This window comes from Felis catus, chromosome D1, assembly GCF_018350175.1.
Source record: "Felis catus isolate Fca126 chromosome D1, F.catus_Fca126_mat1.0, whole genome shotgun sequence".
NCBI classification, from domain to species: Eukaryota; Metazoa; Chordata; class Mammalia; order Carnivora; family Felidae; genus Felis; species Felis catus.
Window position 1 is genome coordinate 4,279,154 of NC_058377.1, and position 20,914 is coordinate 4,300,067.

Here is a 20,914-nt window from a genome sequence, read left to right on the forward strand (position 1 = left end):
TTACTGCAAGCCTTTCGCAAAGTTTGTAAAACACAAAAATATGTGTATCTGTCAGTATGGAACAGGCGTAGAAAGGAGCCAAGGGTTCTGAGGAGGGGAAGGGATTTCCCCGAGAACAGCAGTGGAGCCGGACTTGGAAGCCTGTCTTCCCTTCCTTCTACCCAGAGACCTCTTCGGTTTGGCTTCTGTGGACTCTGAGTCTGCAGTTCTCTTCCCAGCGAGCTGCGTGACTCTGCCTTGCATCCTTTGGTTTCTTTTACTACCACACAGAGACATTGATACAGTCGATTCCTGCTTTTCAATGTTACGAGTTTCTGTAACTCATGTGAGTCCAAGAACAGCTACCTGGTGAAAACGGTTTTCCTTCATTGTAGCCATGACTTTACTCTTTATCACCAGCAGATGGGGCCAGGGAAAGGATTTTGCCAAGGTCCAAATGCTTAGTGAGGTTTCTTAAAGCCAGCTGCTTCATCCCATGTTCTCATCTAATCCTTACAACAGCCCTCTTAAGTAGGAATTATGATCCCTGTTTTATGGATGGGAAAATTGAGGATTAGTGGGTTAAGCAATGTGACCAAGACTGCATGAGCTACTAAGTAGCAGAAGCAAGATTAGATCAGAAGTCTTTCTGACTCCAGCTGTCAGGCTCTTCTCTACTGTGTTTCTTCCCAGAAGAAAAATGCTTATTTCAGCTATGTTCCCTAGATACAAAGGTCTGGAGCTTTTTTGGAGATTGCAGGTGAGGTGATGATTAAGCAAATGAATCAGCAAAACACAAAGTGTAAGGATTTTTGGTGGAGTTGGGTGAGCACATGGGCGAAGTGCAAAGCAGCAAAGAGCAGGGACTCTCTGTAAGCCCTTGCCTCTCTTAGCTCACAGAATTATTGTGAGAATCAAAAAAGAAATGGGCAAGTATAACGTGCTAAGTATGAGGTTTTATGGCTTTATTATTGTTTTTGAGATTATTCTCTGGGTTCCCATTTGTGTGGTGATTTCTTTTATAACTGGGGTTTTGAAAACAGTGATTAGCTTTCCCAGGGGAAGCATTGACTAACTTCCCAAACCTGACAGTTGCAGGCAGGTGCTCTGCTCTGCTCTTAGGGTAGTGGCTGGAACGCTTGGAGGAGGTTCTGTGGGGACAGGTGCCATGGAGTGCAGACAGGACACGTCGGGCAAGTTCCCAGGGCAAGGTGCATGCGTGTAGGTCTGCATTGCAGGCAGCACGTCTGTTTTTGAGATAATGACATTTGTGGTAATAGCAGGGGAAACAGTCACCACTGAGTTCCATCCTTGTCAAAATCCTGCAGTGTATCAGTAATAGGCAGAACAAGATTGGGCAGCTTTGGGCATCACTGGATATTGTGCAAATAGACGCAGTTTGAAAGCGTTAACCTTTTTCTTTGTAACTGACATTTTTTTAAATTTTTTTTTTCAATGTTTATTTATTTTCGGGACAGAGAGAGACAGAGCATGAATGGGGGAGGGGCAGAGAGAGAGGGAGACACAGAATCGGAAACAGGCTCCAGGCTCTGAGCCATCAGCCCAGAGCCCGACGCGGGGCTCGAACTCCCGGACCGCGAGATCGTGACCTGAGCTGAAGTCGGACGCTTAACCGACTGCGCCACCCAGGCGCCCCTGTAACTGACATTTTTTAAAAGCAAGGAAATTCATACCTATCAACTGAATGTCCCATTTTCCAATTGTCATTCCCCCACATCACTGTATTAAAAATTTGGTAGGTATCTTTCTAGCATTTTAATCTATTTTCTCTCCCATCGTAAGCCTATTAATATATATTAACAGATTAAATAGACTTGAATGCCAGAAAAAAACATGTATTTACTGTAACTTATTATGTGTATATAAACACAAAAACTGGACTCCTACTATAACTGTTCTGATTTTTGTTTCCCTTACTTACTCTATCGTGAACATTTTTTTATGTTGGTATGTTCAGCTCTGCTTCATGATAAAAATAATTTAAAAAGCTAATTTAGAAAAAGCGACAGAGAAGGTACAAAGGAATACTTTTCAAGGGTTGGGAAATAAAGAAGGGAAAGCAAATGAGGAGGAGAAATGGCCATTAAGAAACAGAATGGGTTGAACAATTGTTTCTGTCTCTTTTTCTCTCTCTGCTTCTGTCCTGGATGCTCAGTGTTTTATTTACAGTGCAAAGTGCCTCAAGAATGCATGTTTGAGTTCAGTAATTTTTTTAGATGTAAGTTGTTCTATGGGTAAATAAATCTCCATGTAAAGGGCTTTGAGAACAAGAAGTAAAAAGCACATGTAGGAAACTAAAAGCTAGCAGTTTCTTTTGCTGTATAAGGCCTCTTACAAGAGTCAACCAATCTGTATGGATACTGCTTTAGAAATGGGATTTATTCACATTACTGCTATTGTTTTGCTCACAGTTGAGTGGAAAAGAATACTGTGAGTTTTGCTCTATTAAAAACAAACAACACTGATGGAAACATTTGGCATGTCTTGTTTCCATAATAGAAAACTGGACATAATTTTCTTAGAGGGAGGAGTCGCATTCTCAGACATTTTCTTGATGGAGTTAAATTTAGAATTCCTAAGAGTTCTTAAGAACAAATGCAACATTAAAAACAGTTCTTAAAGGAGGTTTCTCAGTTGGCTAATGGAAACAGTCACTTCAAAAGCTTTTTCACTTTCTACTCCTGGAAATAACTCTGGAGATGAGATAATAAGATGTTGGAATTAGCAGTGTGATATAAGACCTGCCACTGACCCCTTTAAATACAGCCTCCTTGATTTGAAGTACAGGGCTGACTTTTACCTACTCTCTGCCTTCCAGCAACTTTTTCCCAAGGCACTTCTTTAATATACCCAGATCTCTCTGTCTTTTTAAATAAAAAAAATGTTTATTTTACTTTTGAAAGAGAGAGGGAGAGGCAGAGCAAGAGCGGGAGAGGGGCAGAGAGAGAGGGAGACACAGGATCTGAAGCAGGCTCCAGGCTCTGAGCTGTCAGCACAGAGCCACCTCTCAAATAGAGACACTGATAGTAAAGAAATGCATTCCACTAAGAGTTTTCAGACACCTAGCTGAACTAGTAGAGGGTGGAATAGAAATGGGGTATGGATTGCCAACAAAAAACTCAGCCACCAACCAATAGGCCATCAAATCATCCCTGCCTAGAGTGTATTTATAAATTAGCTGCAGAGAGCAAACTAGTGGGAAATGAATATTTAAATAGAGAAGTCAAACAACTACTTGAAGATCAATGGTAAGAATTTGGCTCAGAGAATATTAATTTTCTTTTAATCTCTTGTGGTGCTGGATATGGTGGATAGATTCTAAAGGGCCACCAGGATCTCTGCCTCCTGGTATTATCTGCTTTGTGTGGTCCCTTCCTCTTCAGGGAGGAGGGAACCTGTGACTTGCTTCCAGCTGATAGAATATGGCAAAGGGGTCAGGATGTATAGGATTGTATATGGGATTACATTAGATAATATAACTTCCAATCTCTGAGGAGATGTTTTCTTCCTTGTTGGCCTTGAAGAGCAAGCTTCCATCTTGTAGACTTCCCTGTGGAGACAGCCATGTGGCAAAGAACTGAGGGTGATCTCTGGCCAGCAAGACACTGAGACCTTCAGTTTGGCAGTCTGCAAGGAACAGAATATTGCTAATTACCATCCAAGCTTGTAAGTGGACCTTTCCCCAGGAGAACCTCAGATGAGAACCCGTCCTGGCCAACATTTTTTTGCAGAGAATTCAACAAAGCAATGCCTGGACTTCCAACTCACAAACTCTGAGATGACAAATGTGTGGTAGTTGAAGATGCTGAGTGTGTGGTAATGTTATAGCAATAGATAACTGATACACGGAGACATAAAACTTATGGTTTAGTTATCTGTTATCTTCTAATTGTATCTTATGATCTTTGCCCACAGTGGACACAGGGGAAAATAACGTTAGGGTCTATACTAAATTCTCCCACTGCCAGCTTAACTTATTTCTGTCTTTTTTGTTTCCAGAAACCCATTATTTGTTCCTTTTTGGGGGATAATGAGCCCTACTCATTGCACTGGTGGTTTTGTGATGCCAACCATCCATGTCCAGGGGTGATGTTTGCCAGAGCGGTTAGTTTGTCTCCTGGGCATACATGTACTTGAGGTGTAGACGGAGTCTGTGAGACAGGCTAAGAATCTAGAACTGAAAGGTTGTGTACAATTGAGATGTGTATTTTCTAGTTTCCACAAGGTTTGGATTTATTTTCCACAAAAGGGAAAGGAAAGGGACTGGAAAGATTCCCTCTTTCTTTTCAACAGTCCTTTCTTTTCTTACTCTTACAACCAAATTCAACATGACCAAGATAGTATGTGTATTTTTTAAACTTGTATTGTGTTTATATAGGGTTTGAATAGTTTTTGCTTAAAAAGTCAAAAAGTATGAAAGGATATGAAATAAAAAGTCTCTCTTCTCGTTCAATCTTCCCTTCTATGGTCTGTACTCTCCACCCCTTGTGAGGACTTTTGATGTTATCAGTCTGGTGAATCCTTCCAGATATTTATGCATATTCAAGTAAAAATATTTTTCTTTCCTTTCTTTTTCCTAAAGTTGTTCTGTAATGCACACTGTTTTGCATTTAAAATTTTTTTTCTGCTTAACAACCTAGCTTATAAAGTTCAAGACTTTCTGTTTCAGTGCATAAACTGCTTCCTCCTTTTTTTTTTTATTTTAGAGAGAAAGAGAGTGAGAGCAAGCGATCATGAGTGGGGTAAGGGCAGAGAGAGAGAGAGAGAGAGAGAGAGAGAATCCCAAGCAGGCACCACTCTCAGTGCAGAGCCCGACATGGGGCTGGATCCCATGAACCATGAGATCATGACCTGAACTGAAATCAAGAGTTGGAGGCTCAATGTACTGAGCCACCCAGGCACCCTGCTTCCTTGTTTTTACGGCTATAGTTTCCTTTTACAGGAATGTACTCTGATTAATGTATCTGGTGCCTCAGTGACAGGCATTTGGGTTGTCTCTTTTCATTTTGCTTTTACAAACAACATTTCATTGACTATACCTGTACTTGCTTGATTGTTTCTATGGGTCAAATTTTGTAGAAATGGAATTGCTGGATCAGAGAATACTTTTATTTGTAACTTTTCTGAACACTGAGTAATGTGCCATCAAGAAGGGCTGTGTCCTCTGTAAGGAAGGGTGAAAGTCATTGTTGACACAGTCTTGCCAAAAAATGTATGGATGTTTTGGATGAATACACAGTAACCACTTTTGGTGAAAATGATCTTTCAGTGTACTTTTAATTTGCATTCTTCTTAGCGTACCTAAATAGAGCACCTTGTCATGTCTTCTCTGTGAAAGACCTTTCATGGCCTTTCATGGACTCTGCCTATTTCTCTACTAGACTTTTAGTCTTAATGATTTCTAACGTACCTTTTATTTATTTATTTTTTTACCATGGTTACCCCTTGGTCTGTGATATGATTTACTAAAGCAATTTCCCTCTAATTTCTTGGATGACTTTTGACTTTATGCCTTTACCAAGTATAAAAATTTGAATTTTGGGAGTGAATGAATCAAACTTTAAAACTTTATGCTCCTGGCATTAAAGTCCTATTACAAAGTTCTTCCCCATACTCAGATTAACAAATGTTTTCTCCAGAGATCATTCCAGTTCCCTACGGTTTCATTATAATGTTTCATCCATTTGAAATTTATGTTAATCTAAGGTATGAAAAACAAAGCCAACTTAATTTTTTTTCCAGGTTACTAACCATCTGTTCCCAAACTGCTTATCAAACAATTCATCTTTCCTTTCTTTACTTAAATGCCACTTGTGGTTCAAATGGTCAACATTATTTTTATAAATATTTAAGTCTCTTATATCTACTCATATATTTATTCCTTGTAATATCCTTAGTTTCTTCTTCGTACAGAATATCTGGACTTCTATCTGGGATAATTTCTCTTCAACAGGAAGAACTTCTTTAGTGTTTCTTGTATGAATCTGAGGAGGACAAATTCACTTAACATCTGTTCATCTAAAAATGTCTTTATTTTTTATTATTTTTGAAGGATACATTCACTACAATTTAAAATGCATAGTTTCTCATTTCTCATTTCAGCTACCTTCCTTCTGCCATTGCTTCCATTATTTCGATGAGAAGTCAGCTGTAATTCTTTTTTGTTTTTGTTAACCCTGATTTTACTGTGCCTTTTTTTACTGGTTGCATATTAGATTTTCCTTTTACTTTTCATGCTCACTCTGATGTACCTAAGACTGGATTCCTTCATTTATCCTGCTTAGGAGTTGCTCAGCTTGACTGCATGATTAACATCTTTATCCTTTGGGGAATATTCTCCCCCATTATTCCTTCATATTTCTTTTGGATCTCAGCAGTGCAAGTCTGTCAGATCCTTTTGTGTCTTCTAGACAAGTCCCCATACCACTATTTACTCAGCAAGGTCTTGTGGAAGGAAACTGGTGAACAGTAAAGCCCAGCCCCGGATTTAGGGCTCTTTGGGATTCTGGTCCCTCCATGCCAGACAACATATATAGCTATTGAGAGGTAAGGTGGTTTCTGCTCATCTCCACATTGGTTAGCTGCCTGATAGTGGACTGCTCCCTGACTTCTCCATGCTCCCAGCCCCAGGAAATACCACCACAGAGGTGACGGTGACATGCATCTCTGCTCACCTGCAGAAGGCCGGCTGCTTGTCATGGTTGAATTTACCTAGACTTCTTCGTTTCCACAGATCTTCAGTGACTTGAAAGAGAAGTATATTTTCTCCTGTTTATCTGCTATTTTTTCATTTTTCCCTCCAGATGAATGATGGTCTTTTTCAATCTTTATATTCTTTTCTGGAGAACGTTCCATGTGACTGGAGAAGAATTCCATTGCTTTAGGATGAAATGTTCTGAGTATATCTTTTAAGTCCTTTGGGTCCAGTGTGTCATTCAAAACCCTTGTTTCCTTGTTGATTTTCTGTTTAGATGATCTGTCCATTGCTGGAAGTGGGGTGTTGAAGTCCCCTACTATTTTGGTATTGTTAGCAATGAGTTTCTTTATGTTTGTGACTAATTGATTTATATATTTGGGTGCTCACACATTTGGAGCATAAATGTTTGCAACTGTTAAGTCTTCTTGGTGGATAGACCCCTTAATTATGATATAATGCCCTTCTTCATCTCTTGTTACAGTCCTTATTTTAAAGTCTAGATTGTTTGATATGAGTATGGCTACTCCAACTTTCTTTTGGTGACGGTTAGAATGATAGATGCTTCTCCATACCCTTACTTTCAGTCTGAAGGTGTCTTTAGGTCTAAAGTGGGTCTCTTGTAAATAGCATATAGAAGGATCTTATTTTCTTATCCATTCTTTGCCCTTTGTCTTTTGATTGGAGCATTTAGTCCACTGACATTTAGAGCAAGTACTGAAAGATATGAATTTATTGCCATTATGTTTCTTACAGAGTTGGAGTTTCTGGTGCTGTTCTCTGGTCCTTTCTAGTCTTTGTTTTTTTTTTTTTTTTAATCTTTTTTTTTTTTTCATGTCTTTTCTCCCCTCAGAAAGTCCCCCTTAAAATTTCTTGTAGGGCTGGTTTAGTGGTCACGAACTCCTTTAAGTTTTGTTTGTCTGGGAAACTTTTTATCTTTCCTTCTATTTTGAATGAAAACCTTGCTGGATAAAGAATTCTTGGCTGTACTGTTCTGGAAAACAGTGTGGAGGTTCCTCAAAAAATTAAAAATAGATCTACCCTATGACTCAGTAATAGCACTGCTAGGAATTTACCCAAGAGATACAGGAGTGCTGATGCATAGGGGCACTTGTACCCCAATGTTTATAGCAGCACTCTCAACAATAGCCAAATTGTGGAAAGAGCCTAAATGTCCATCAACTGATGAATGGATAAAGAAATTGTGGTTTAATACACAATGGAATACTACGTGGCAATGAGAAAGAATGAAATAAGGCCTTTTGTAGCAACGTGGATGGAACTGGAGAGTGTTATGGTAAGTGAAATAAGTCATACAGAGAAAGACAGATACATTATGTTTTCACTCTTATGTGGATCCTGAGAAACTTAACAGAAGACCTTGCAGGAGGGGAAGGAAAAAAAAAGTTAGGGAGGGAGCCAAACCATAAGAGTCTCTTAAAAGCTGAGAACAGTCTGAGGGTTGATGGGGGGTGGGAGGAAGGGGAGGGTGGGTGCTGTGTATTGAGGAGGGCACCTGTTGGGATGAGCACTGGGTGTTGTATGGAAACCAATTTGACAATAAATTTCATATTAAAAAAATAAAAAAATAAAAAAAATTCTTGGCTGCATATTTTTCCAATTCAGAATATTGAATCTATATTGCCACTCCTTTCTGGCCTGCCAAGTTTCTGTGGATAGGTCTGCTGTGAACCTGATCTGTCTTCCCTTGTATGTTAGGGACCTTTTTTCCCTTGCTGCTTTCATGATACTTTCCTTGCCTGAGTATTTTGTGAATTTGACCATGATATGCCTTGTTGATGGTCACTTTTTGTTGAATCTAATGGGAGTCCTCTCTGCTTCCTGGATTTTGATGTCTGTGTCTTTCCCTAGGTCAGGAAAGTTTTCGTCTATAATTTGCTCTCTTAACCCTTCTACGCCTTCTCTCTCTTCATCTTCTCGGACCTGTATGATTCTGATGTTGTTCCTTTTTAGCGAGTCACTGATTTCTCTAATTCTTAAATCGTGCTCTTTTGCAGTAGTCTCCTTTGTTTTTTCTGCTTTATTTTTATCCATAAGTTTGTCCTCTATATTGCTGATTCTCTGTTCTGCCTCATTCATCCTTGCCGCTGTGACAGACATTTGAGATTACAACTCAGTTACAACATTTTTTATTTTATCCTGACTGGCTTTTATCTCCGCAGAGAGGGATTCTAATCTGTTTTCGACCCCAGCTAGTATTCTTATTATTGTGATTCTAAATTCTGGTTCAGACACCTTGGATATATCTGTGTTGATTAAGTCCCTGGCTATCATTTGTTCCTATTCTTTCTTTTGGGGTGAATTCCTTCATTTCGTCATTTTGAAGGGAGAAAAGGAATTATTATGGTAAAAAAAAATTAAAATTCAAAGTTCAAAAACAACACAAAAAATCAAATAAAGGATTCTAGATGCTAGGTGTTTCTGGTCTAATTGTTGAAAGGAGCTTGAAAGACTAGAGAAAAAAGAGAAAGATAAGAGAAGAAAAAAGAAAATATTTGAAAACTTGAGAAAATGAATACAATGAAATAGAAAAAAATGAAATGATGAAGTAAGAAAATAGAATTTGAAAATTTACAAAAAGTATAAAATATAGTAGAAAAAATTAAAGAAAAATATTTTTAATGGGAATGGAAAATAAAAATAAAGTGTTTTCTCTTTGTGTATTCAAGAAAAAGAAACAAAAAAGAAAAAAAAAGAATTGAATAGATGGACCAGTGAGCACACTGAAGTACAATTGAAATTACATCGGTTTGCCCTAGAAGGTAAACTATGAAGCACTTTATAGTTCATAAACTAAGCAGGTGGAGAGACCTGTGGTGTTCCTGAAGGCCAAGGTTGGCCCAATTTGGCGGGGCTTAGTGTAACAGCTCTGTGCTCCACTAGATGGCGCTGCTTAGCTTCCTGGGGTGGATTGTTGTGGTGCCTGTAGATGTGTATGTGCATGTGCGGGAGGTGTGAAAATGACATCACCCAGCTACCCAGTCTCTAGTATCAGAACTCTGTTCTCCCGGACCAGCAGTTGCCACCTGTCTTTTATTTCCAGCTTGTATCCACTCTCTGATTTTACACTATCTGTGACCAAGCTGTCAGGTTGCCAGGTGGTACCTCCCACCTGAGTTTTATCTCAGACATGGCTATGTTTCCCATCCCCTCCTTCTGAGGGACTGTAGCTTTGACCTTCTGGGGGAGGGTCTCAGAGCAATGGCTGGGTGTTGGCCACACCCAGGAATATTCATGGGACTGTGCTACTGCTGATGCCCAGAGACTGCTGCCGGGTCCACCCCAGAAAACGTTCATGTGATTGTGTAGTAGAAGCGTTTCAGGGATTATGGGAAATCACAACACACATCTGGTGCCAGGCTTCCCCCTTAACATCCTTGTTCCAGCACCAGTGAATGTGGTTGTTCTCTGGGGGTCCGCTGCAACCTTTGTGTGTGGGGTGGCTGCCTCTACCAGCTGTCCACCCAGCAAGGATATCCCCACTCCCCATGTGGCCAAGGACTCCGAGGACCTTTCTCTCTGCTCCTGGGGATTTGCCCTTCTCACCAGAGCACCACCATGTATCAAGCTGTGGAGTTTCGGAGTCCGCGCTCCCCCTGATTTTAGTGTCTTAATGGAATTTAAACCCTCTCCTTTATCCTTTTTCCCTTTTTTGTTCAATCCCTTGAGTACTCTTCCTTTTCTCTCCAGCTGCTTTTAGGCAGGGGGATGCTTTCCAAACTCTCCCCTCCATTGCCCCCCTATCTCCTTCCTCTGTCCACAAACCAACACAGCTCCCTCCCCTCCATGGCTTCTCTCTCCCCCAGTTTACCTCTCCCATGCCATGTCCCTACTGAGTTCTCTGGTTCAGGTTGTGCAGATTATTGTGTTAATCCTCAAATCAGTTTTCTAGGTGTGCAGGATGGTTTGGTTTGATCTGGCTGTGTTTATCGGATGGGAAACACACACAAAAAACTTCCATTCTGTTCCGTCATCTTGGCCCCTCCCCTCTCAACTTTTACATTCTAGGTGGAAGTGAACCTCCCTAATTTTTTTTAAAAACTTTGTTACATTTATGTTTTACTTTGCATGATTTTATTTTTTCTATACTATTTGTCTTTTACATTGCTTTAATTATTGATATACTTCATTCTGTCTCTCCCAGTTTTGTCTTCATTTCTGTGATGGTTTAACTTTTTCTTCAATTTGTATTTTCCTGAGCTTTGTCAGTTCATGCTTTATCTCTCTTTGCTTCTTTTCTCTCTGCTTTCCCTCTGTTTTCCCTCCTCTTTGTTTTAGCTCTTGAATCTTGAGTTGACTTTTTCTTTATAAATGGTAATATTTTGTTAATTTAAAAATGTCTTGTGTAAGTATGGTCAAATTTTCAACTGCTCCATGATGTCTTTTTACCCCTGCCTTTTGTTCTCTCTTTATCTGGCTTTTTCCCCTCTCTCTTTTATTTCTGTCTTCTTTTCTTGTGATGGGTTTGAATAGATCCTGTGTAGGTTCTTTTTGATTATCAAAATTTGAAATACCTGAACTTTTTCATATGTTTGCCTAAAACACATCCTGAGGAGGCCCAGAACTCTGTTCCAGGTTAGTTGAGATAATTTTTGATGATTTTGTGCATGTGAGTTTGTTTGGACTTCTTTCCAGTCAATTGATAAAGGATCCAAGGATCTGTGATACACACACACACACACACACACACACACACACACACACTCACTTCATTGAAAAGCCTTTTCTCTCCCTGTCCCTGAAACAGAGGGGTGCCTACCACTATGACTAGTGTATGATTCTCCTGTCACTTGTTCATCTCATTTCTGTCATCAAATGTAAGAAATTTGTCATCACAGGAGCATTTTATACCTCAGGGAATGCTCCTTGCCCTTCCCTGCCCTTCCCTGCCCTTCACTTCCCTTCCCTCCCTCCCCTCCCCTCCCCTCCCCTCCCCTCCCTCCCCTCCCCTTCCCTCCCCTCCACTCTCTTTTCCTTTCCAAGCTTGTTTTCCATGTTCTTTCTGTTCCAGTTGGCTTTCTCTCTCTCAACTTCTTCATACTCACACTTCTGCATCGATCTTCACTGTTTTTGACAGATTGTGTACCTATTTTGACTTTTGGGGGTTTTGCTTTTTCCCGTTTCCACAAAAAATGGATTAGTGATTTTGTTTCTTGTTTTCATCATTGTTTTAGAATGATTTCCGAGGAAGGAAAAGAGGAAGTGCAGACTTTAAGTTACCGTCCTCAGACTTGTCGTCATTTTATTATTTATGAATGTCTTCTATGTGTCAGGTTCTATAAGGTTGGCTGTTGCAATACAAGTTAGAAGGTATTTGTGTTCTGGAACCATCTGACCTGGGAAGACTACTTTTTTTTATTTATTTAAGAACTATTTAAGTTTATTTATTTTCAGAGAGAGACAGTGTGAACAAGGAAGGGACAGGTAGAGGAGGAGAGAGAGAGAGAGAGAGAGAATCCCAAGCGGGTTCTGCACTGCCAGCACAGAGCCCAATGTGGGGCTTGAACTCACGAACCATGAGGTCATGACCTGAGCTGAAATCTCAGAGTCAGACACTTAACTGACTGACTCAACCAGGTTCCCCTGGGAAGACTTCTTAAGCAGGGTAGCATTTAGAATAATAAGATCAAAATTTCTTTAAACAATGATATTGTCTATCTCTTGCATTGATTTTTATAGGTTTTAAAAATCTCTAGATTTAGTTCAGTTAACTGACGTTACTCACTTCTTTTTGATACCATATACCTTAGGGTAATAATCCATTTTGATTAATTTAAGTATTCTCTATAAAGCCTTTCTCATAAGCCCTGGTGAACAGTTTGTGTTCAGTGAGTGTTAGTTGTCTATGCTATGTTCTTGGTGCTTGTCATGCATTGACTGCTCACGGTGTCCTGCTGTCATCCCTATTGTCAGACGAGGACACTGATTACCAGAGAAGTTGAATAACTAACCCAAGGAGTGGCAACACCAGCCATATTACCCAGTTCTGCTTGCTTCTCAACTATGCTCTTAATCTCTTTTTTTCAAAATGTCTGCATCCTGCTGCTTGCTGGAGAATCAATGAGGAATTACCTATCATTTCTCTTTGAAAAATGAAACCATCTGTGCTCCTTTGTGCTTTTACTGGTTTCTTTTTCTGTGTCTTTTAGAACCACTTTATGGTAGAAAGCATCACTTTGTAAGGGCCTGATGAATGTTTATGTCAATGGAAACATTGCTTCCTGTTTCCAAAGACTGTGTTTCTACCTATGTGTCCTGCACTCAGGACCTGCCTTTTTCACAGCAACATGGCTTTGTGAGTTCCTGCCTAATCTCCTTTCCATGGAATCCCCTTTCCTGGGTCCCCCTTTCTCCTCTTTCATAGACCCTGGCTCCCCTTTATTTTCCCTCTGACTCCTTCTCAGCTTTCCAGTGCCTTGAAGAGGCCCCATCACATCCATAAGCACTGTGTGAGGTATGAGGCTCTTGTCCTCTGCTGTCCTTCAAGGAAAACACAACTGACTATCGTTAGAACACAATACTGATGAGGGTTGATGCTAGCAAAGTCACTTCTTATTCACATCCTTCAGAGAAGCAGAGGACTAGATGGGGCTAGGTGTGCAGGAGATTTACCAGGGAAGGTCCTGTCAAGGATCAAGGAGGAAGAGTAAGCAGAGACAGCTTTTGGGCCAAGGCCCGAATCTGAAACGCATGAAAAGAGAGAGAGAAGAAAAGAGTGGGGAGGAAAAGTCTCGGTTTGTGGTGCCAGCCTGAGGGAGTTTTGGTCTGGTCAGTAGGGAGTGTCCCGGTCAGACTTGCAGTTGAGACGATCCGACGCTGGGCAGGAACGGGATGGAATTCATTCCCCTGACATGCTTGTCTATGGTGGCAAGAAGCCTGGGAGCCCTGGCTGCAGGGATCCCCGGGATTCCCAGGCCAGTCTCGGCTTCCTTCCACAGGCTCTGGAAGATGATCTGACTAGATGTCTCGTGGCTCCCATACCTCTTCTCTCCCTCTTCCCAAGATGCTCTCATAGAGATAGACCAAGACAAGAGTAGAACAAGGGGAGGAAAGAAAACTCCATCGTGTCCTCTTTGTTTAACTGAAATCAACTCATTTTCAAAGTGGACGATCACATGTAAACCCAGAAACTTGGGCGTCTCTGGCAGTATTTGTGCGTGTGTCCAGGAGACAGGAAATGAAGCTCTCAGTCTGGTCTTCAGGAAGGCATTGGCCCAGATCTCCAGTGTCAAGAAGAAATGCAGAGAGAAGGCACACGTTCCTCTGTCTGCTATTTGAGAGATATGGCATCTTTAACAGGTAGGGTCTTTGTCTCTTGCTTCTTGTTTTGTTTTTAGTTTTTTATTTTTGGCCGTTTTAAAATTTTTCTTTTAAATTCCAGTTAGTTAACACGCAGTCCAATATCAGTTTCAGGTGTACAATATCGTGATTCAACACTTCCATATACCACCAGGTGCCCATCATGACAAGTGCCCCCCCTTAATCCCCTTCACCTGTTTCCCCCATCCCCCCACCCACCTCCCTTCCCGTAACCCTCAGTTTGTTTTCTATAGTTAAGAGCCTATTTCTTAGTTTACCTCTGTTTTCATTTCCCCCCTCCTTTGCTGGTTTCCTACACCCAGTTAGTTGCAGTCAGTGCATCGGGAAGTTGGGAGAATACGGGGGTTGTAAATATCATTGTTTCTCATTGCCAGACTCTCAAGGTTAGAATCTTTAGTCGGGGAAGATGACCTTTTATTTATTAATTTATTTATATGTTCTTTTTAATGATTATTTATTTCTTTTGAGAGAGAGAGAGAGAGAGCAAGAGTGAGTGGGGGAGAGGGGCAGAGGGAGGAATCTCAAGCAGACTCGAAGCTCAGTGAGAGCCTGATGTGGGGTTTGATCTAATGCCCCTGGGATCATGACCTGAGCAGAAATCCAGAGTCAGATACTCAACTGACTGAATCACCCAGGCACCCCTCTTCTTTGTTTTTTAAAGATAAATTAACTTTATCCACCTTACATAGATCTGTTTGGGTATTGAAGAAAAGAAAAATTCCTCAGTTTACCTAATACAGTGTAACAGAGAGGCTCCATAGCAAAAATGGCCAAAAAGTTTATTATCTGTGTCATTTTAGTTTAAATTTTTTAATCTCTATGAAATTTTTGGCCATTTTTATTACTCATTTTTATTTCATTTTGCCAATGTAATTGGACTTTTTTTGTTATTATTAAAAAAGGAATGTTTGAAGAGAGAATGGATGTTACAATGGTGTCATGGAAGCATGGTTAATTTTCCTTGGTGTGGCAGTGTTACTGCAGTTATGTATGAAGATGTCCTGAGGAAATCCAGGCTGAGTGTTTATGAGGGATCATGCTGTTTGCAAGTCATTTTCAAATGTTTCAACAAGGAAAATTCACAGCAAGAGAGAAAAGATTAATTAAGTGTGGCAAATGATAATTCTTTTTCATGTTTTTTAATTTATTTTTGAGAGAGAGAGAAAGAGAGAGAGCATGAGCAAACAAGGGAGGGCCAGAGAGAGAGAGGGAGAGAGAGAGAATCCCATGCATGCTCCACATTGTCAGCCCAGAGCCTGACACAGGGCTAAATCTCATCAACTGTGAGATCATGACCTGAGCAGAAATCAAGAGTTGGAGGCTGAACTGACTAAGCCACCTAGGCATCTCAGTGATAATTCTCTCTTTTAAAAAAAAAAAAAGTAATGTTTATTATTTAGTTTTGAGAGAGAGAGAGAGGGAGAGTTAGAAAGAGAAGGAGACACAGAAACTAAAGCAGGCCCCAGGCTCTGAGCTGTCAGCACAGAGTCTGACATGGGGCCTGAACTCACAAACCATGAGATCATGACCTGAGCTGAAGTCGGATGCTTAACCGACTTAGCCACCCAGGCGCCCTTCAGTGATAACTCTTAAATATAAGCAGAGGATAAATGGGCATTTAATATACTCTTATTTCAAATTTGAAAATATTCATATGTTGAAGGCTTTTAAAGACTAATGCAGTAAGGGATTTTGTGGGATACTGCTCATGATTATCTTGGAATTCAGTATTATACAGTTTCTGGAACTTCTGGCTTTCTGATAGTATTAGGAGATCCCAGTTCTCACAAGGGCATGAAAGAATAGTATTAGTTACTGCATCCTGATCCTGTAGTAAGCACTCTGTAACTATCTCATTTAACCCCCAGAAGTACCTTATTCATATCAGGCTAAACCCCCACCAACTCCAAAGGTAGGGGGTATCAGCCCCATTTTAAAGGTGAGCAAAAATCCATTCTAGGCTAGGAAAATTGGCAGAGCCAATAACCTGGGTTTGCCTCTATGGTGCATAGTTTGACATTCATCCATCAGAAAGAAAAATAGTGGTTATCATAAAATATGTTAATTGAGTACGGATATTTTAGTGCATATGTTAAGATAGAGAACTTAAAAGACCAATATCGTTGCACAAGGGAGGCCACAGTCAGTGTGTGAGAGAGCCCAGCAGGCATCAGTGGAGGGGTGATTAGATAGGAGAGGAGGGGTGGGAATACGAGGTGCATATACATATGTGTATGCATGCATACATATCTATTAAACATATACAAGTGTATATATACTCGCAACATCATCAGCTTCCTGTTTCTATACTTTAGACTTGGCTAGCTAACATGTGGTACTGTTCCTATCAATTCTTGAACAAATATGAGAGAGAACAGAATAAATATAATAGACTCATAAATATGGTTCCAAGACGAATGAACTCAGCATTTTGGAGTGGCGTTACAGGATGCTTCCTTGGAAATGGGACTTCCAGAAAAAGTTAGCTGAGAAATCATTTATTTTCCTGTTTTTATCTTTGGAAAATCACCAGTGACTCTGACAAATACAATTAGCTGGCTCTGCTTTGGTATTGAAGCAAGTTTTTCTAATATAGTATAACAGACAGGCTCAGTAGTCAGCAAAAATGGCAAAAATGTTATTTTCTTTGTAATTTTAAATAAAACTAAATTAATTTTGGGCTGTTCGTGTTACTCTAATTTAATTTTGCCCCTGTAATTGCACTTCAGTTTTTGCAAGACATAGCCAGTCATAAAAACTAACAAGACCTCGGGCAGCTGTTGGTTGTATCCCTTCGTTTCTGAACCCATGATTTCTTTCTGTTGAAGACACAGCATGATGGAAAGGTCCTTGACTTGGTACCTATACTGCATGTTGGAGATGGTTCTCATCCTGCAGAATATTGCCTCCAGAATGGCACTGCTGCAGGAGGTCACAACGATGGCTGGCAGTTTCTGGGTGGTTCTGTAGGTGATACAACCAGTGAATGCTAGGATTACGGGCTCCCTCTTGGACCTCCCTTTGCCGTGAAGTGGGCCCTCTGGTCTGCTGTAATGTTATTTGGGATGCCATGTCAGTGGGTAAACATTCCATAAGCCTTAGGACTGTGCTACTGGCTGATACACAGAGGGCAGAAAAAGACAAACCTACACCCAAAATAAATTCATTTTTCTCTTTTGAGAATGAAGCGCTAGCTTTTTCAAGCATGGAACGGGCCACCAAGTGGCCACAGACTGGTTCATTGTTCTCCTTGAGGAATGGTACCATACTGAGGACTCCGTGTTAGTATGTGTGGTTTGCAGGTTGAATGTTAGGCAGCAGTAATAACTAAACAAGACTGGATAAGTTCTTGGGCCCATGTGTAATATCCGTCTCTGCTGCCATGACTACTTTGTTCATGTGGTTATTGTACCATCGCTGGTGTTGCCAGTGATCGAGGCTGGATGACATCAACTGGCTGAAACATTTTGTCTACTTGACCACTTAGTGCCTTTTCCATGGTCAGTGCTTTCTGGTAGGCATTAACATGTCATAGAGAAGCCATCACATTTTCTGCTCAATCATATTTGATTGAGCCCCTCCAGAGGCATCTACCGCAGACCCCCTTGTTCCACATCTTTTTGTTTTTCCTTATAGACCCCTGACCAGCAGGCCAAGCTATTTGCCACCACCCCTGAGGTAGTGTATTCCAACCTGAGGCCATTTCTCTTTCCACGGAAAGTAGATGACTAGATATACCCCTAAAAGCTATACCCAGCGGGAGGGTGTTTTTTCTCATCATTGTCTTTCAAATCCATCCCTGAGTCTAGCACTTACCTGTCAAGCCTACGTGCTTGTAAACTGGTCTTGGATTTTTTGTTCCTCCTTCAGCTGGTTGTTTGGGATGCCCCATATAGCCATAGGAATAAGCTGGAGAAACAGTGATGGGTGCCATTGGGGTATAGACCAGTGGTGTTGTTCCTGCTTGATCTAAGATGTACCCCTTCCAAAGTAAGATGGATTTTTTGTGGGCCTGCCCCACTTTTTGACCTTGTTGGTCCGATAGGATCCAGTTCATGATAGACAATTCCAGCTACACAGTCACTTGGTTTCCCATAGTCAGGTGCTCCATCTGTCAGGTTCCAGGAAGCATGATGCCTGGTGGATGGTTTGGGTTCTAGAAGCGAAATGGCGTTGAGAGTGTCAGTGGTGGGAGGCCCCCAGGGGAAGTGGGTCATTGCACTTCCAGCACAGAATTATATACATTTTGAGAAACAACTCCTAGTGTGCTCCTGGGCTAGGCATTCCTGTACAATGTTGAATAGCTGAGGCAGTGATAGGCCTTCTTGACCTGTTTCTGTTTTGAAAGGGAAAATGTTCAATTTTCACCATTTAAGTATGTTTTCCTGCAGGTTTTTGTAGATAGCCTTAATTAAAGGTAGTTCCTTCAACTTTTTACTTGCTTAGAGTGTTTTAAAAACATTATTAATCTTTGTTTTTATCAAATGCTTTTTGGGCATCTATTGAAATTATATGTTTTTTTTCTTTAATCTGTTAACATGAAGAATTTAAACTATTTTTGATATTAAATTACAATCATGCATTTCTGGGACAATTCTTATGTGATCATAAAGAATGATCTGTTTTATACCTGATTGGTTTTGATTTAGCACTGTTTATGGTTTTTTCATCATTGTGCTTAGGAGGTATAAGCCTTATACTGTCCTTGTCAGATTTCTGCCTTTTCGTTCCAGAAACTCCTCTTCCTTGCTCTATTTTGTGATACTGGAGCTCAGATTCTGCAAACTACATGCATGACACTGTTGTTCTGCAGTCTCTCTATTCTGGGGTACCATTTTTCTTCTCTATTGGCTGTGGTTTCCTTGTTGCCTCACAAGTATCATCTCAAACCATTAGCTTCAAATTGCTATCCTCAAAAACAAACTGGAAAATATCTTACTTCTTCTGTACACTGGAATTATTTCAGTAAGATTAAAATATTTATTTCTTGGGTGTGTTTAAGTATTCAGTGTGAGGACACTTGAATTTGGAGCTTTCTTATACAGTATGTTCTTCTACTGACTCCAATTTTTAACAGTTATAAGACATTTTAAGTATTTTTGTTTCTCGAGTTGGTTTTCATGAGTTATATATTCTTTCTGGTAATTCGTTTATGTAACCTAACTTTTCAAATTTATTGGTACAAAGTCATCCGTAATATCCTCTTAGTATATTTCCAATGTTTATAGAACTTAACGTAATGTTCTGGTTTTCACAGGCTTGAGCTGGTTAGTTTTGTTTTATTTACTTAGGAGGTTACTTATAAAATATTGTTTAATGACACATAAGAAGTTGCACAAATGAACTAATTTGCATGATACCTACTGCCTTTGAACTCTGTCCACCGTTTGGAATTCAGAGACATACATACTTGTTTTATGCTCTGTGGATCTTTAAAGGAAGTTGCATTGAAGAGAGAGACAAACAGGACACAAAGTGGAGAAGACATATGTCAGTCTTTGGGTCAGCTGGCTGAGCTCAGAGTGTCAAAGGGTCTAGTGTGTCTTTGAGTTACTTAGGCTCATAGAAACTATACCAGGAACTTGAACAGGGAAAGCTTACTGTCAAGAAGTATTAACTACATAAGAGATGGTTACCTTTAAAAAGGTGGAAAAGAATTGTAAGGTGTAATAAAGGTGGCAGGTGCAGAAAGCAGCTACTACCCATGGGACTGTGAGAAAAGTAAACTTAGGGAGGAGAGGGCCCTCCCACCGTGAGACCGCTCAGCAGAAGGTATGGCCGCTGGTGCAGAAATATGCCATCTGCCCCTCTAGGGAAGAAGAAACTGTTTGGGGTCCTCTTGGTGCAGAAGTGTGAAAGCCACCCCTGCTTTCTTGACATCTGCTGGGACCAACTCATGATGACCATTCATTGCCATGTACAAAATACCCGTTTTCCCTCCTCCAGGCAGGCACTCTCCCTCTGGCGGCCCCTGTTGACAAAGCCTAGCATTGACCCATCTGGCAGAGGAAATGTAATTGGCTGTCTGAGGTCCAGAATCACAAACTAGAGCAAAAAGAGGTGGGTCTTGGAGTTGAGAGGCAGTAACTTGGTAACTGACTGCATAGTAGGGATTTGTATGAGGTCGGCGGCAGTGCAGACAGCACACTAGCATGGAAAATGAGTGGTTTAGGAGAGGTTGTCAGGGACTTAGGAAGGTAACTGTGGAGCAACCCAGCAGCAGCAGTCAACAGAGCAGAGAGTGCAGAACACCAGGCAGCCTCGCATCTGCTGCAAGACCACATCCCACACTACCTGCCCACACATCCACTACCGCTTTTGTCCCACAGTGCTGGTCTTTCCTTGTACATTCCGTCTAACCTGTTCTGAGTCCTCCTGCCAGACTGGGTGGTGCCAAATTCAATTCCAGGCACTTTTTTGTAGTGTATCCTTCCACAAGGTCTTAAATAAACTCATCCTTATGTTCTATCACAAAAATGGTGTCCGTTGAGGTCAACTATCTTTTGGTTTCTCCTTTTGCTACCTGATGTTGCTCTTAGACCCTGGTTCTTAAGCTCTGGTGAAAGAGTCTGCTCTGCAGATGCTCAGATATCCTGGTCCAAGGATTGGCTGTGGATTCCCCTCTAGGTTACATATCTGTGCTGCAAATCTATTGGCATGGGGTCCCACCTCTGTACTGTCTTATCGTCACCCCTCACTTAGGATGTAGGAGCGAAATAGGATGGGTCCATGTGTCACCATTTCCTGGAATCTGGTAGTAAGAGAACAGATCCCAGTGCATTTCACACTCCCTCTCAGGTTAGCTCATATTTCATCTTAGACTTCTCTCCACCTTCCAAATGTTGGGGGATGACTGTCCATTGCATGGCCAGTAGATTC